Source organism: Passer domesticus, chromosome 2 (assembly GCF_036417665.1).
Source record: "Passer domesticus isolate bPasDom1 chromosome 2, bPasDom1.hap1, whole genome shotgun sequence".
Classification (NCBI taxonomy): Eukaryota; Metazoa; Chordata; class Aves; order Passeriformes; family Passeridae; genus Passer; species Passer domesticus.
This window is the reverse complement of record NC_087475.1, coordinates 68,622,992-68,637,270: the sequence shown is the minus strand read 5'-3', so window position 1 is coordinate 68,637,270 and position 14,279 is coordinate 68,622,992. Positions and strand designations below refer to the sequence as shown.

The 14,279-nt window shown below is 39.4% G+C and overlaps 1 protein-coding gene across 9 annotated transcripts in view; it reads right to left on the bottom strand.

Moving 5' to 3' along the window:
• The window catches only part of STARD13 (StAR related lipid transfer domain containing 13), a 293,148-nt gene that overhangs the window by 41,447 nt on the left and 237,422 nt on the right, over positions 1 to 14,279 (bottom strand). The window lies entirely within an intron of this gene.

The window sequence follows — 14,279 nt, the reverse complement described above, 5'->3', positions numbered from 1 at the left end:
AAATATGTAATAAATAAAATAAACCATAAGCATACAATGAATTTATATGTTTTACTGCAGTATGGTGCACACATGTCAATAAATCCTGATAATGAGGTTTTCAAAAGTGGAATTTCATTGGAATTATTTTATATCATGCCATATAATTAGTGTTAGAGACAAGGTTATGTTTTGCAAGGAAGGGACAAATAAAACTGTCAAAGTGTTATTTTAATACTCTTAAACCTTTCGTGGAATATTGTGGTACTAGTAATATTACAATAAAATACGGACCTTTAAACCTACTGTGGCTGAATATAATTTAAATGTCAATAGAAAAAGATCTTTCATGGGTAGTTCCTTTATGTGTAATTCTTTACCCTTGGTGAGTAATAGTCAAATATGTCCATTCATGCTGTGACTTCTTAGAGAGGTTGAAAGTGAGAAGCCTGATTATTTATGAACATGAAAAAAAGAATCTTGTATGCTGAGAGATTAAAAGAGTGTGACTGTTTACCTTGGAGAGCAGATGAATAAGCAAGGGTTATGCTAAAATGGTATAAAATCAGGGGTAATACAAAAATAGGAAATTGGGAACTACTATTCACTCTACACACAGCACAAAAGCAGGGAGATTAATAAAAATAAGGAATAAAAAAGAAGGAAGGCAATCTGAACTGATATTGCCACATGACACTGGTATCAGCAGACGAGTTGGAGTTGGAACCTTATCTGACTACTCATTACTACCACCACAGATTTGGAGAAGAATTCTCCAGAAAGGAATAAATGAAACCAAGCTAAAGACAGTGTTATGAAAAGGCTTTTTCCTGGTTAGATGATCAGCTTATACAGCTTTTCCTTCTGAGCTACTGACACTTCTCTTACTCACACATTGTGTGGGACTGTATTAAATGTTTCTTTCAATGACTACAACAATTGTTTTGTTCTCTACTGCAACCAAATTCTGTATGGGCCATTTGGGAGACTTCTCATCAGCCTTTTATCTTCAGCAAGGCTGCATTTCCCAAGAAAAGAAGGTGTGTTACTCCAGCAAGGAGTTAGGAAGCTACATCCCCCTTCAGTGAAAGGATTATGCTGAATTCCTTTCCCAAGTTAATGGGATACTGGTAGATCTGAGATTTATAGCAGGTTCATCAAGCACAAAATTTTACAGGTCTGGGAACAGTGTCTGTATTAGTATTTTTTACAGCTAGGTATCATCAGAGCTAGGGATACAATGCAATGAGTTTCCTCACGCAAATAACAAGGAGGCTGTGCAAACAGCAACAGGGAAATCAGAGTTTGCAGTGCAGCAGAGACATTTGTGCAATGTGCTACACTCCACCTGCTCTTTAAGATGAGAGGTGACTTGCAGGGGCCACCGAAGCAGCCAGCACACCAAGACAGCAGGCATGCAGGGACACAATAAAGACCTTAGGAAATGTCCTGAGGGACTCCTACTTCAGAGCAATTAGCCACTCTCTCAGGCAACCATTACTGTTCCTGAAAGTCTAGCATAAAATCGACTCCCTGGGGAATTCTCCCATTATATAGACTTCCAAGAAACTCCTGGTAGCAGGGTGTACAGCACAATCAGGCATCTAAACATGAGAATGCAATGAGATTTGGACACCAAGTGGTTTAAACATTAGAACCTTTCAGACATAACATTAATAACACTGCAAAGATGTTTAACAGATCCAATCAATGCTGAAAACCCCATCCATGTTATATGGTCCAGTAATGTGATAAAAACAAGAGATTCAGGTCTTCATTTGAGCATCCCCTTGAGATTTTTGGTTGCTCCTTATCATCATAATAATTCCCATTTACTACTGGTTTCCTTTTCTCCTTTCTTTTCCATGTCTCCTACTCTGAAACCACTTAAAACTAACTTTCTGTCATTCATTTCTCTGACATCTTTGCTACCCGCTGTCCCACATGCCCACTCAGCTTATGCAACCTTACTTCACACTAGTTTGTTTCCCATTTTTTGCCATCTTCCTTTCAAATTCCTGAAATAGGATTTTAGATCCCACCTAACCCCAAAAAAAATCTCTATCTTCAAGCATCACTTCAAAGCCACTTTTCTTAGCTTACAATTGATTTGTACAATGCAGCACTTCGTGATGAAACTAATAAAACCATAGCTTGCAACCCACATCTCATCTTGAGGCCCTTTAAATGGTTATAAAAACTGAAGAGAAAGTTATATATAGGGATCACTTCATCCCTGGGTGAAATGCAGCTGCATTAGGATGAAATGTGGCAGCAGCACAAAAGAATGCTGCAGCAGTTTATGACAAGAAACAAGGAGACTACTTCACCCAGCTGAAACCACTAACAGAATTTATGAGATAGAATAAATTTGCATAACATATATATATATAGAGAGAGAGAGCTGACAAGGACATCAGGCTCTCCTCCCTTTAGTCTTAAGAAAAATACTGTGGTATTGCTAATGGACAAAAGTGATTAAGAACTTGGTTCCCTTCACATCCTTCTCCCTCCCCATTAGGATTTATATTCTTTTTCTTGCCTTCTGACAGCCCCCATGAGTCTTGGCTTTATATAGACTTGGAGGACAGAGTACCACCCACCCATTCTCCAGCACAACACTGCCCATCCCACCTATTTGGCCTGTCATTCAAAAGCTAAGAACTGCTGACTTGAGAATTAACAGAGCTCTTATACATGAGCACTGTACACCCACTGAAAACGTGTTTGGATAATGGTCTGGAAAACGTGAGTCTTTAAGGACTCTAATATAAAGTACATAGTATTTTTAATGTGGAAGAAACACTGTCAAATAGAGAAGAGGTAACAATCCCATCCTTTGGGATCTATTTCGAAATTTCTGGTGACTTCTAGAGTCACTATGGAACTAATTTTGAAAACAGGTTCTTCTTTTACAAGTTTCTGCCTTTGGGTTCCCAAGCTAAGAGATCTAGGCAGCATCTAAACTTCCATGTATTATGGACCAAAGGGCGGCCTGAAGATTGGAATAGCTGCTGAGCTCACACTGAAAAGGGAAATACTGTGTCCAGCTGGTATTCAGAAAATTTCTTGCTCCCTGGATGTGTTATAAAGTGATTTTTGCAATGTACCATTGCTAGTCCAGTACCTACAGACATTATTAATAAGTAATCAGTGAAACTGCAGCTATATGTACCTATTCATGCTGTATATGTCTGTTATATATTCTTGTCATGTATCTTCTACTGAATCACTATTGTTGAAGACTGAAGAGCCCAAAGACTACAAAGCAGCTTTGCAGAAAACAACCTGGGTGCCTGGTGGACACCAAGAGAACACAAAGCAGCCATGTACCCTTCTGCCAAGGAAGGCAGACATCACACTGGGCTGCACTAGGAAGGGTGACAGCAGGTGAAGGGAGGTGATTCTTCCTCTCTTCTGACCACTGGTGAGGCCACACCTGGTGTGCTGTATCTAGTTATGGGTTCCTCAATAAAAGCAAAATATAGATTTAGTGGAGTGAGTCCAGCACAGGGCTACAAAGACAATTTAGAGCTTGGAACATCTGAGAGATGAAGAAAGGCTTGAAAGAGCTGTGACTGTTCAGTGTGGGGAAAAGAAGCCCCGGTGGAATCTCATCTGTGAGGATAAATATCTGAAGGGAGAGTGCAAAGAGAGCAGAGCCAGGATGTTCTCAGTGGTGCTCAATGACAGGCAATGGGCACACACTGACACACAGAAGGCTCTGTACATCATGAAACACTTATTTCCTGTAAGGGTAAGGGAAACCAAGCACTGGTACATGTTCCTCAGGGAGGAACATAGTGGAGGCTTCATCCTTGGAGATATTCAAAAGCCACCTGGACACAGCTGGCTACAGGTGGCCTTGCTTGAGCAATTGGGTTGGACAAGATGACCTCCAGATGTGCTTTCCTACCTCAACCATTCAGTGAGTCTGACTATTTCAAGAAGTGTGTAAAAATAACCCTGATCTGACCCAACAGTAAGGAGGAAGATATCTCCATCAGCAACATCATACTTTCCTTAGTGAAGAATTTCAGATCAAGACTCGCTGTAAGCTCCTCTACACCTCTTTTCATCTTAAGGAAAACTATCACTATTGATTTTTGAACCCAGAAAGTCACAGGAAAGATAAGAACAATACCAAGGAGAGGAACAGCTGATAGGAAGTATATATGTATCAATTCCAACTGTGCCACTACTTCGAAAATTGCCATAACTTTATACTTGGAATTATAAGTGCTATTATCTTTGTAGCTGGACCAACTCTTTTATTAGATTGCTAATACTTTAATCACTAGAGCAGTAAATTCTTCAGTCTGTACACAAGGTATGTTTCTTCACTGCACATAAAGTGTCCAAGGTGTTTTGTCTGGTGCTCTGCCCTTGAGATCTGGTTTGAATTTGGATGCAGCAGAGGGACCCCACTACATGTAGCTTGCAGCCACCCTCTGTCCTTGCAAGGTTTTGAAAAGTGTCATCTCTTGCAACGCTAGGGGAGGCTTCCAGACAGCCTGAACTCAGGCAGCATACAAGATGTCTCTGGAGTGCCCTGACATTCAGAGGGCTCCCAAGAGAATGTAGTGCTGGTCTGACCATTAGTTTTGACTCTTATGTGTATTCGTAACTCCAATTAAATACAAAGATTTAATGTCTCTAGAAATCAGGGTTTTCAAGCTCAGTATCCTAAACTGGAGGTCAAGTTTCAGACTTCAATGCCTTGCTTACATTTCCCACAATACCCAACGTGGTTTGCATGTGTGCAATACTGAAGTTAATTGGTCAGACAGTAATTGGATCTCGGCAGATGAAAGGCACTATGGAATGCAGAGAATGCTTCATGATATAATTTGAATGAAAATGTAAACAATACCCCAAAAGATAGATGTTGTCATCATAAACTTTCTCTCTGAATTATGCAGATAAGTAGAACAAAACGTGATTCCTTATCAACATATTAATTATTCTTTGATTATGCCCTTCATGTTCTGTAGATGTTCAAATTACATATGGGCAATCAGATATACATCAGAGAAACTCTACCCATCTGAGGTGGTCTTCATGCTGTGAATTTATATTAAACACTGAACATCAATATGAAAGTAACTCCCCTTGGAGATAATACTTTGATGTATTAATAAAAAAGACTTCACAGTTCTTGTTTATCAAAAATTAAGATTAAAACACTTTCTTTTGCAGTTCTGCGTGAGATGAGTAATTTGTAGTGCCAGGAACATTGATAAAGCACAGCACATAGAGCAGAGTTCAAATATTCAAAACTAAGGTCCAAATCCATGTCTTGTGCAGAGCAAATGCAACGCAGAGTGCTGAGCTCTCACCTGGTGCTATCAGTGTTATCTGCTGTTATCAGCTAATTAACACTACAAGCAGATCTGGTTTTAGATCCCACTGTTTCCTTATTACCTGTTTTCATGCAAGGGCCTATAGAGAAAGACGTCCTGAGTATTTCTTCCGAAAAAGAACCCCAAACAACAGATGGTGACTTATTCACACAGTTTGTAAGAAACTGTCATCTACTTAAAACCCAGGAGCAGGAGGGCTGACATTATCCTGAAAGTACAGGCAAGACCTGTACCTACAAACCCAGATGTCTTTTTCTGATTCACAACCATACCACTATTGTTGCTATTGAAGTATATCAACATTATTAACATCTTATCATGCCTCAAGACTGTAGTGAAAAATAATTTATAAAATGAAGGTTAACTTTATTTGTGGATAGCTACTGTCTTATTATGATTATTTCTGAGAGGATCAAACACCCATATCTGTTTACTGCTTTATTCCAGCTGCTATTTTCTGTAAGAATATTACTAAAGAAAGCTACCATGATGTCTTTTATGACTATGAGGAAATGAAAAAATCAGTAAATTAATACTCTATGCAAATTAGTATTTTCTTTTATTGGACATTCTGAACTTAGAATACCTTCCTTTCTGGAGCTGGATTGATCCCGTGGCACTGCCAGATGTGACGTGGTAAGCTGGCTCTGCCATGAGCAGGAGTTGGGCCAGATGACCTCCATTGTTTGATGGTTCAACTAACTTTTTAAATTATTTCAGTGATGAAAGAAATAGCATATTCTCATGGAAAGATGTTATTGTGAACTAAATTTTACCCTTTGCTTTGACTATTCAGTGCTGTAAGAACACTGGAGTCACACCAGTGGGTGTTTCAGCATGATCTAGTCCAGAGCCACTAATTACATGGCTGTGTGCTGATCTTTGTAGAGTCATGAGAAAAAACAAAGAGATTAAAGGAAACAATTACTCACCTACTAAAAAAAGAACATCTTTCCTCACTCTGTTTTCACAAAAGCATCCATTTTTACAAAAGTGCCTTTCAAACAATTTTCTCTAACATGTAAACAGTATTAACGTGGGAAAGTCAAATTAAGGTTCTTTGTTACAGCAGTAGAGCTACTGCTCAGACAGCTGTTCAGTTTCCATAATCCATCATGTGATGGAAATTTTATTTAATTTCACTGAATAGAAACAGATAACTTTCAATGTCCAGGGCCAGAATTTTAAGGATATTTAAATTTCTGAACTGCTAGGGTGCAGATTTTCAAAGATGTTCAAAACATTTAACTCTCATTTGCCTCCTCAAGCACACTGGACTGTGATTTACCCAGCCCTGTCTTCTTCTACCAGGTGGCTGCAGATATTTTGATGTACTGTAGCACATGTACATCTAAATGATTTTTGAACATCCAAAGGGATGATACAGAGCCAATAGTTTTACCAATGAACTCAAATGTTTTGGACATGTGAACTAACAAACTTCTATGATTTTTCTTCACACAAATAATTAGTTGGTTTTTTTTTTGTTGTTCATTCCCCTTTACAATGAAAGCTGCAGTCCATATGGCTACAGAGCAACACCCAGAAAACAGGCTAAAACAATTCTTTCAGATAGCTGCTCATAAACATTTATTCATTCATACTGGAGAAAAGAAGGAACAGACAACTTGGCTATGATGGTACAGTTATTATTTTTAGACTTTTGGCTGAAGCCCTTAGTTTCCTTTCCATACATTTTTAAATGGAAGGCCGTGGGAGTTTTATGTGCTCCTCCAAGTGGAGAGCAGACTTTTAATGTAGCAAAAATACTGATTTTCCATTCTCCAGCTCACCTAGGCCTGTTTCCATCCAATAAGCCATTGTCCAAAATAACTGTTTCCTATAACAGGAAATTCTGCTATGGCAGAAGTAACACTGGGTATCCATAGTACTGACACTTCTCATTTCCTTACCCCTGTTACACTGCAGAGCAAACGGGAGCCAGATTCATAGGAACCCTCTAATTACTTGACAATAATCATTGCCAGCAATGAAGCAGAGTTAGCAAAGAGCTAATTAGCACACCACCCAGGACTACCAACTCTCTACACTTTTTTCCTCTTATTTTTAGCAACAAGCAGGAAAGACATAAATTGCTCTTTTATCAAATAGCATGAAAGAGATTAGATAAGTTAGATGTTTGCAGTTATCACTCTATAAAGCCAGACCCTGGCCTTCAGCTATGTCCCATATATTAGATTGGAAGGAGACAACAGGAAGGCTGGAGACCTACCAGTGCTTGCTCCCTGCTGGTGCCAGAGAGTGGATCTGTGGGGTACCCGTTAGGGGACACCAAAACTACCAAAGAAGCACAAGCCTCCTATTTTCATGTCAATGTCTCTTGCTGGCTAACAGGAGAGTTATACAGAAGGGTTGGCTCTGCAAATGTCAGTGAAATACAGACCCTGTCACTTTTTAACTTGCTGGATGAATTTCAACTATTTCTTAATCTTCCCATAGTTAATGGGAAGTCACTTGGCCAATGTCAGTTACCATCTCATGGATGGAGTCCCTTTGCTCTGACTGCTGGAGAGCACATTCCCACTCGTCTGAATCATTACTGGTCTGACTGTGGGCAAAGATGGTTTGGTCTCTAGACAGTGCTAGCAGCTAGATATTTGGAAAGTAAATGACTCATCCCTTGCCCAGCTAGACTTTCAGTGGGAAAGGAGACACATCGCTTAACGCTTACACTTCAGTTTAAAAATGGAAAAATTATTCTTCCCTCCTTAGGAAGCAAAATTGTTAGACTACATATGCTGAAGCGTGTACTATGCTCAAAATATGCTCCAAATCCATGAGGACCACATATTTACCTTGCATGAGCTTGTCTTCTTTTACCACTTTAACAAACCAGTGGCCTCTTAAACTGGAGATATTTTTTTTTATCTGCCCACAGATACAAAACACTTCCTTTTCCAGCAGATATTACCCAGAGTCAGAAGTTGCCTTATGCCATGACCTGATTCTGCATCAATTAGAAAGCATTCACCAGGAGATCAATGAATGTAAGTCCATGCTATAATTTAAGGTCAGTTTAGTCCAAGAGAGAGGCCAGCCAAGAGAAAATAAACAAATAAAGACCATGGGTTTTTATAAAAATCTGAGAGAAGGGCTGAAGTGCATACTTGAAATACTTCCTCTGAACTCCAGAGCGCGGCTGGCACACCACGGGTTCAACACTTGATGCCTGTTCCACGTGTGCTACGTGGATGCACCAAGCCTGTGCACACACACTTGCCAAGCAGAATGACAGAGGTAATGTGACTATTTCTGAAAAATGAAGTGTTTATGGCTTGCTCAGTTTCAGAGTATGTTTCATAATCTTCAACACTCACAATGTGTCACTCATGGGCTTGCAACATATTTCTTCTGAACAGAAGCTGCTTTGTGCTCATCACTGAAGAAGCATGTGCTGTGCAAGTGCCATACTGTATTTTGGCAGTAGCTGTTAGGAGTAAATTTACAGAGGATTAAGGAGATGGAAGGCAGCATGCCTCACTCTGTAATTCTGCAAAGCATTAAAACACCCTGTTTAAAGAAGAGATGAGAGATGGCTGCTATTCAAAATCCTGGGGCCTGAGGTTCAATTTGTTTTGACCAAATTTGCATTTGGTCCTTGAGAAGTCTCCGAACAGCAACAGCTGCCCTTGCCCTGAAGGAATGTGTGAGGACACATCCCTCCTTTGGAAGTCACCTTGAGCGCAAGGTGGCAGCTGTCCCCAGGGGCACAGAGCCACTCAGACCTGCTCCAGAGGGAAGCTCCTGCCAGCTGCTATGCTGCCTCTGGGATCAGCCCTTCCCCATCTCCAGATGTGCTCCATGAAGCACAGGATTCCAGGGCTGCTCTGGGTTTATGTCACCTCAAGGCCAGGAGAATGAAAGTATGTGCTGAGGACATGAGACATTTTTGGCTGTCCAGAGCTACAATAATGACATACAGATATGCAGATAAACACAAAGATTGAAATTTGGTTGTGTGTGCTTTGAAGGAAACTATTTTTTCCAAGCACATTTTTTTCTAGACTTGACCTTGGTCTGCACTTTTAAGAATCTGACATTTTTTGATGGTTTATTCCACTTTCAGATTTTGGCAGGGTGTAGCCTTAGATATGCCAGAAGTATGATGAGATAAGTTATTCTCCAGACAGAAACAGAAGCAGAAAGCAGACAGCTGCCTACGAAAGATGGACTCTCCTACAGATTTTACCATTAAAAAATGCCCAGCTCAATTTTTGAAAGGAGAAGACTAAATCTGAATATGAAATCTCAGCAAAATGGCACTTAAAGACAGCAAATAACCACCTCAGAGCCCACATATTGCTCTGAAACCACTGGCTGAAACTGAAGACATTATAAAGGTATTTTGATTTAGGAGATGGCTTATGTTTGGCAGGGAGTGTTGGGGTTTTAAAATTTCTCATGATGTTTTGCCTGATGCTTTGCATTTTGCAGTGTTTTTTTACACTGTAATGGTAGTTAGAAACCCATTACCCACACTATTCGGTGGCCATGGCATTAGGCTCTGAAAGCTTACTTATTGCTAAGGAATCACACTGGTGCTTTGAAAATTACAGTTCAGTATTTTCTGGTACAACTTCATCTTTAAGGACAAACAATAACCCAAACAAATCAGCCTGGAAGCCACTGCTTTACCTGCACTGGAGGATGTGCAGGGAAGGCAACACTGCCAAAAGGTGAAAATTATAATTGTGATACTCCATTGGCTGATGCTGATTTTGGGAAGAGAGCTGGGGCTTTCATTAATCTTTCCATAACTCCAAGCCAAAGCCAGCTTGAGGTTGCTAAAAGTAGCCTCAAAACAGAGACTACAAAGCTCCTATTTGTTAGATGTATTTCAAAGAATTTCCTCCATTCATTGTTTACCAATCTGGCCTTTCCTCATTGGGGGTAGAAAAACATAATGAACGCTTATCACCTGCAAGCTCAAATCCCACTGGAAAGCACATTTTCAGGAAAATGTTATTGTGGTGGGGACTTTCAGGGAGTGTTGGAGTTTTAAAGTTTCTCATGATGTTTTGCATTTTTCTTCTAAATGAACAGGAAAAAACTCATCTGGCTCTCATTTGAATTCTCAATAGACTTTAGAGAGGAAATTCCAACCAGAGCTGTATTCCTACACCTAAAATCTACATGGGAAATATCCAGCATGCTTGTTTCAAACCCCCAGCAGCCAGAAGAAGCAGAGCTGGGTCAGTGGCACACCCGGGTGTTCCACACAACAGTAATGCTCCCAGTAGAGGGGCTGGTTTTATAAAACAGCCTTCAATAGGACATGTCAGAACTTAAATATCTAGATGACCTGCCTTCCATCATGCATGCAGAATATTTATTAACATTCATGGGGATTTTCAGATATAAAGAATGGAAATCATCTCACCTATCGGCAACTGTATTGGAACTATTGATCCTAGGTGCTACTGAAGGCTAGGGAGAGAAGGAGGTACTTCCTTTAAAATATTTCCTTTAATGTGTGAAAGAAGTAAAATGGCTTGTGCACAGAAAGAGCTCATTCTTCTCTATGATCAATACAGAGAATAGGGGATCTACAGGCAGATAAAGCTAAAGACATTTCCAGTGAGATTCTTCTGTGAGGCACATCCTGCTAATGTACGGTGTGACTTGAGGTCCCTAATTTCACTCATTTGCACCTGATATTCACCATTTGCAGTGGTGGTGTAGTGATCTGTATCCATGTTTGCAATGGGATTTGAGATATATGTAGGAACGTTCCTGTGTAGGTGCTCTGTGTTTACCACAAACAGCATATATTTCCCACACAAAGCGTATCATGGGATTAGCTACCTGACCTCAAAATCCACTAATCTGAAACATAAACAACCAAGTACTTATGTTGTTCACTCTTTAATCACCACAATGCCTCATTGATGAACAATTCATCTGCTGGATTCCATATATATCTCTATGTATATATTCCATATATATGTATGTATGCATGTGTTATATATATATGTCTCACTAGAATTAAGCTTCTATTATCAGGAATCCCCCCCTGCAGTTGATACAATACATTCTTGGTATCCAGGTTTTCTTAATTGTTTTATAAGATGAAGATGTTATTATAAACAACTCCCAGCACTTTAAACTTTTAGAATTTGCCAGAAAAATGCTTTTCTTTCCCTGAATATGTGGGCAGCTTCTGGACAAAGATATTAGCTCAAAGCACAGGGCTGGTTCCAAGTTAAAATCAGGTTGAGGGCAGGTGTTCCCAGACAGAGGGGTAGGCATCTCCACTTTCCAGCTCCCTAAGAGCTCTGTTCCTAGTTCTCCCCAGACATAACAAGGGAACTGATTGCTCAGTGCGCAACAGGGACAAATGTGAGAATGTGATCCTGGCAGAGCCTCACCAGAAGATTCTTGTAATTGATGTGAGGACAATATAACTGATTTGTAGACACATCATTCTGCACCATGCTTCCTGTATCAGCTTCCCACAACTGTTGCTGATTGCCTTCTTCCTCAAGCATTTTCTTCTCTCTTAGTTTTGAAGCTCTGGGAAGAAACTTGTAATAGCAATTTGTTTGTGCCATGCCTATTTGGCATGCTGTGCCGCACTCTTACACAAATAAACAGGGAACACGATGTAACACCACAGCAGCAGATTTAACTAAGATCCAGTTGTGCTTGGTGCCATCTGAATAAGGGAGGAATGTTCCCTTAAATGAAAAATCTTCAACAGAAAAACAAGTTCACCCTTCACAAGTATGTACCATAACATGGGACAATACACAATCTTTGACTTATGATTTCATCAGTGAGAAATTGGCTTGTTGGAGCATTTCTCCTCCAACAAGCAACATTGCTCTATATTGTCCCTTCTGCACAGATCTGAATTTGGGGTGTCTTTTAAAGCTAGTATGAAGCCAGCCTTTGCTAGAAAGTGGTAGCCTGTCCAAAATCACCTCTCAAAGAAGTTACCTTTGGCTGAACCACCAGTGTTTGGATGCTGGAGGCTACTGGCTCTTGATTTATATTATGAGATTGTAAGCAACTAGAAGAAATAGTTTATATTTCAAGGTGCAATTTATGAATTTAACTGTCTCACTTTCACTGAGTTCCTCACACTAAAAGCTCAGTGACAGCCTGAGTAAATGCTCTGACTTGAAACACAAATCACCTAAAAAATTAATGATGAGTTATTTTCCCAAAAGTCTAAGGATGAACACATTTCCAGGGCCTCTGAAGAGGAAATACCTCAGGGAGAATATTGTTATTAGGTGACACTGAGCAAATGCTTAAGCAGAAGTGATTGAAGCAGACTGTGTACCCTAAGAATTTAATGAGCAGCTTGAAGGAGTTGATGGCCTGAGGCATAGCCTCAGGTCATTAAATCTCAAATGGTTATTAATCCCTAGGAAACACTTTCTGTCAAGGTCATTAGTGCTATTATACAATGAAAATTGAGGGTGTATCAAGAAATTAGCACATAGCCTGTTTGCAGGAAAAATGTTCTCAGAGAGCATGGGCAGGTCATTTCCAGGAGGATGCTGCAGTGGCCACAAGCCACCTGGCTTGGCTGAACTTCCATGTACCTCTCTGCACCACTGCCAAACTGAGCTGCTCTTTTGCAGAGTGGCACTACAGAAACCTTACCATGCACTGGGCACTTGAATTAGCAGCTTGGCATAACTCCAAGGGATAACATTAGCTGAAATCCCTCCTACTTAGTATATGATTTTAGGTTGGAGTCCTGCCCCACTGCTGTTTCTCAGAATAAATCCAAGAAATCTGATTCAGTTGATTGTGTACACTAGTGACCATAGCATTTGACCAAAGGCTGAAACCGTAGAGGTGTTGGGATCACTGCCCTTTTCTCAGAATTTCCTAGGATAAAGGAAACTTCAGAATCTAGAGTTCAGGTAGTTATTTGATGCATTTTATGAAGCTAAAGTAATGATTGGGTGTCAGATTTAGTGATTATTGTTTTTCCAGATTCTGATGCAGATTTGTGATTTGATTCTGGCAAACCAGATCCTATAATTCTGTTAAACTGTCTTTGTGGATCAGATTTTCCTACACTGGAACTATTTATATTACAGTGGTTATTCTGAATTTTGAATTATGTTTATTTACAAGTGACCTGGAGATCTTCTACAATATAACTATTGTATTATAATGATCAATGCTTGACTTTTAAGGTAATACAAGACATTGCAATTACCAAAATCTCTCCCTTCTGCTCTAAACTAAGTAGAAAACCCAGAGAATTGTTACATAGTAGAGGATGATTTAGCACCCCAATTACACAGCTGTCAAAATTAAGTGAAGAGATTTTTCTTTATTAATGACCCTGAGGAGATTTAGAAAGCAACAGCATATTATACTAAATAAAGAGAAAGAACAAAAGGACATCATGATCTACTTAATTTTTCTGGCAATGTCTGCATTAACTGATCAATGCTTAGACATGCATTACTATTTACTGTTTGATTAAGTGTCCTCACATTCACTGACATCAGCTAATGCATCCTTACTAAATGGAATTTATGCAAATGTTATTTCAATTACACATTTCTACATAGGTGTCAGGAACCTGCTCATATATGCGAAGCTGAGGGCAAATTCGCTCTTTTTTTTGTCTGTTTGCTTTCTTGAGAGATAGGCATTGAATGGAATTGGTAAACCATTGAAGTACAGAAAACTACTTTCACAATAATATTAAGAAAAAAAAACCCTTGTAGGACATGACTTCATGTTTTTTTGCATGTATTGGGTCCTTGATTTTGTTAAGCATATCATAGATATGTTTAAACACTGACATTGTAAGAAATGAAGTTACACTTTAAAAATGTAAAAGATGAAATTGTATGTTAAAAATACAACTATAGCTGAATATTTTTAGAAGGAAACTTTTGCTTAATTTAAATGTTAGACATCATTGCAAATACCTTAAAA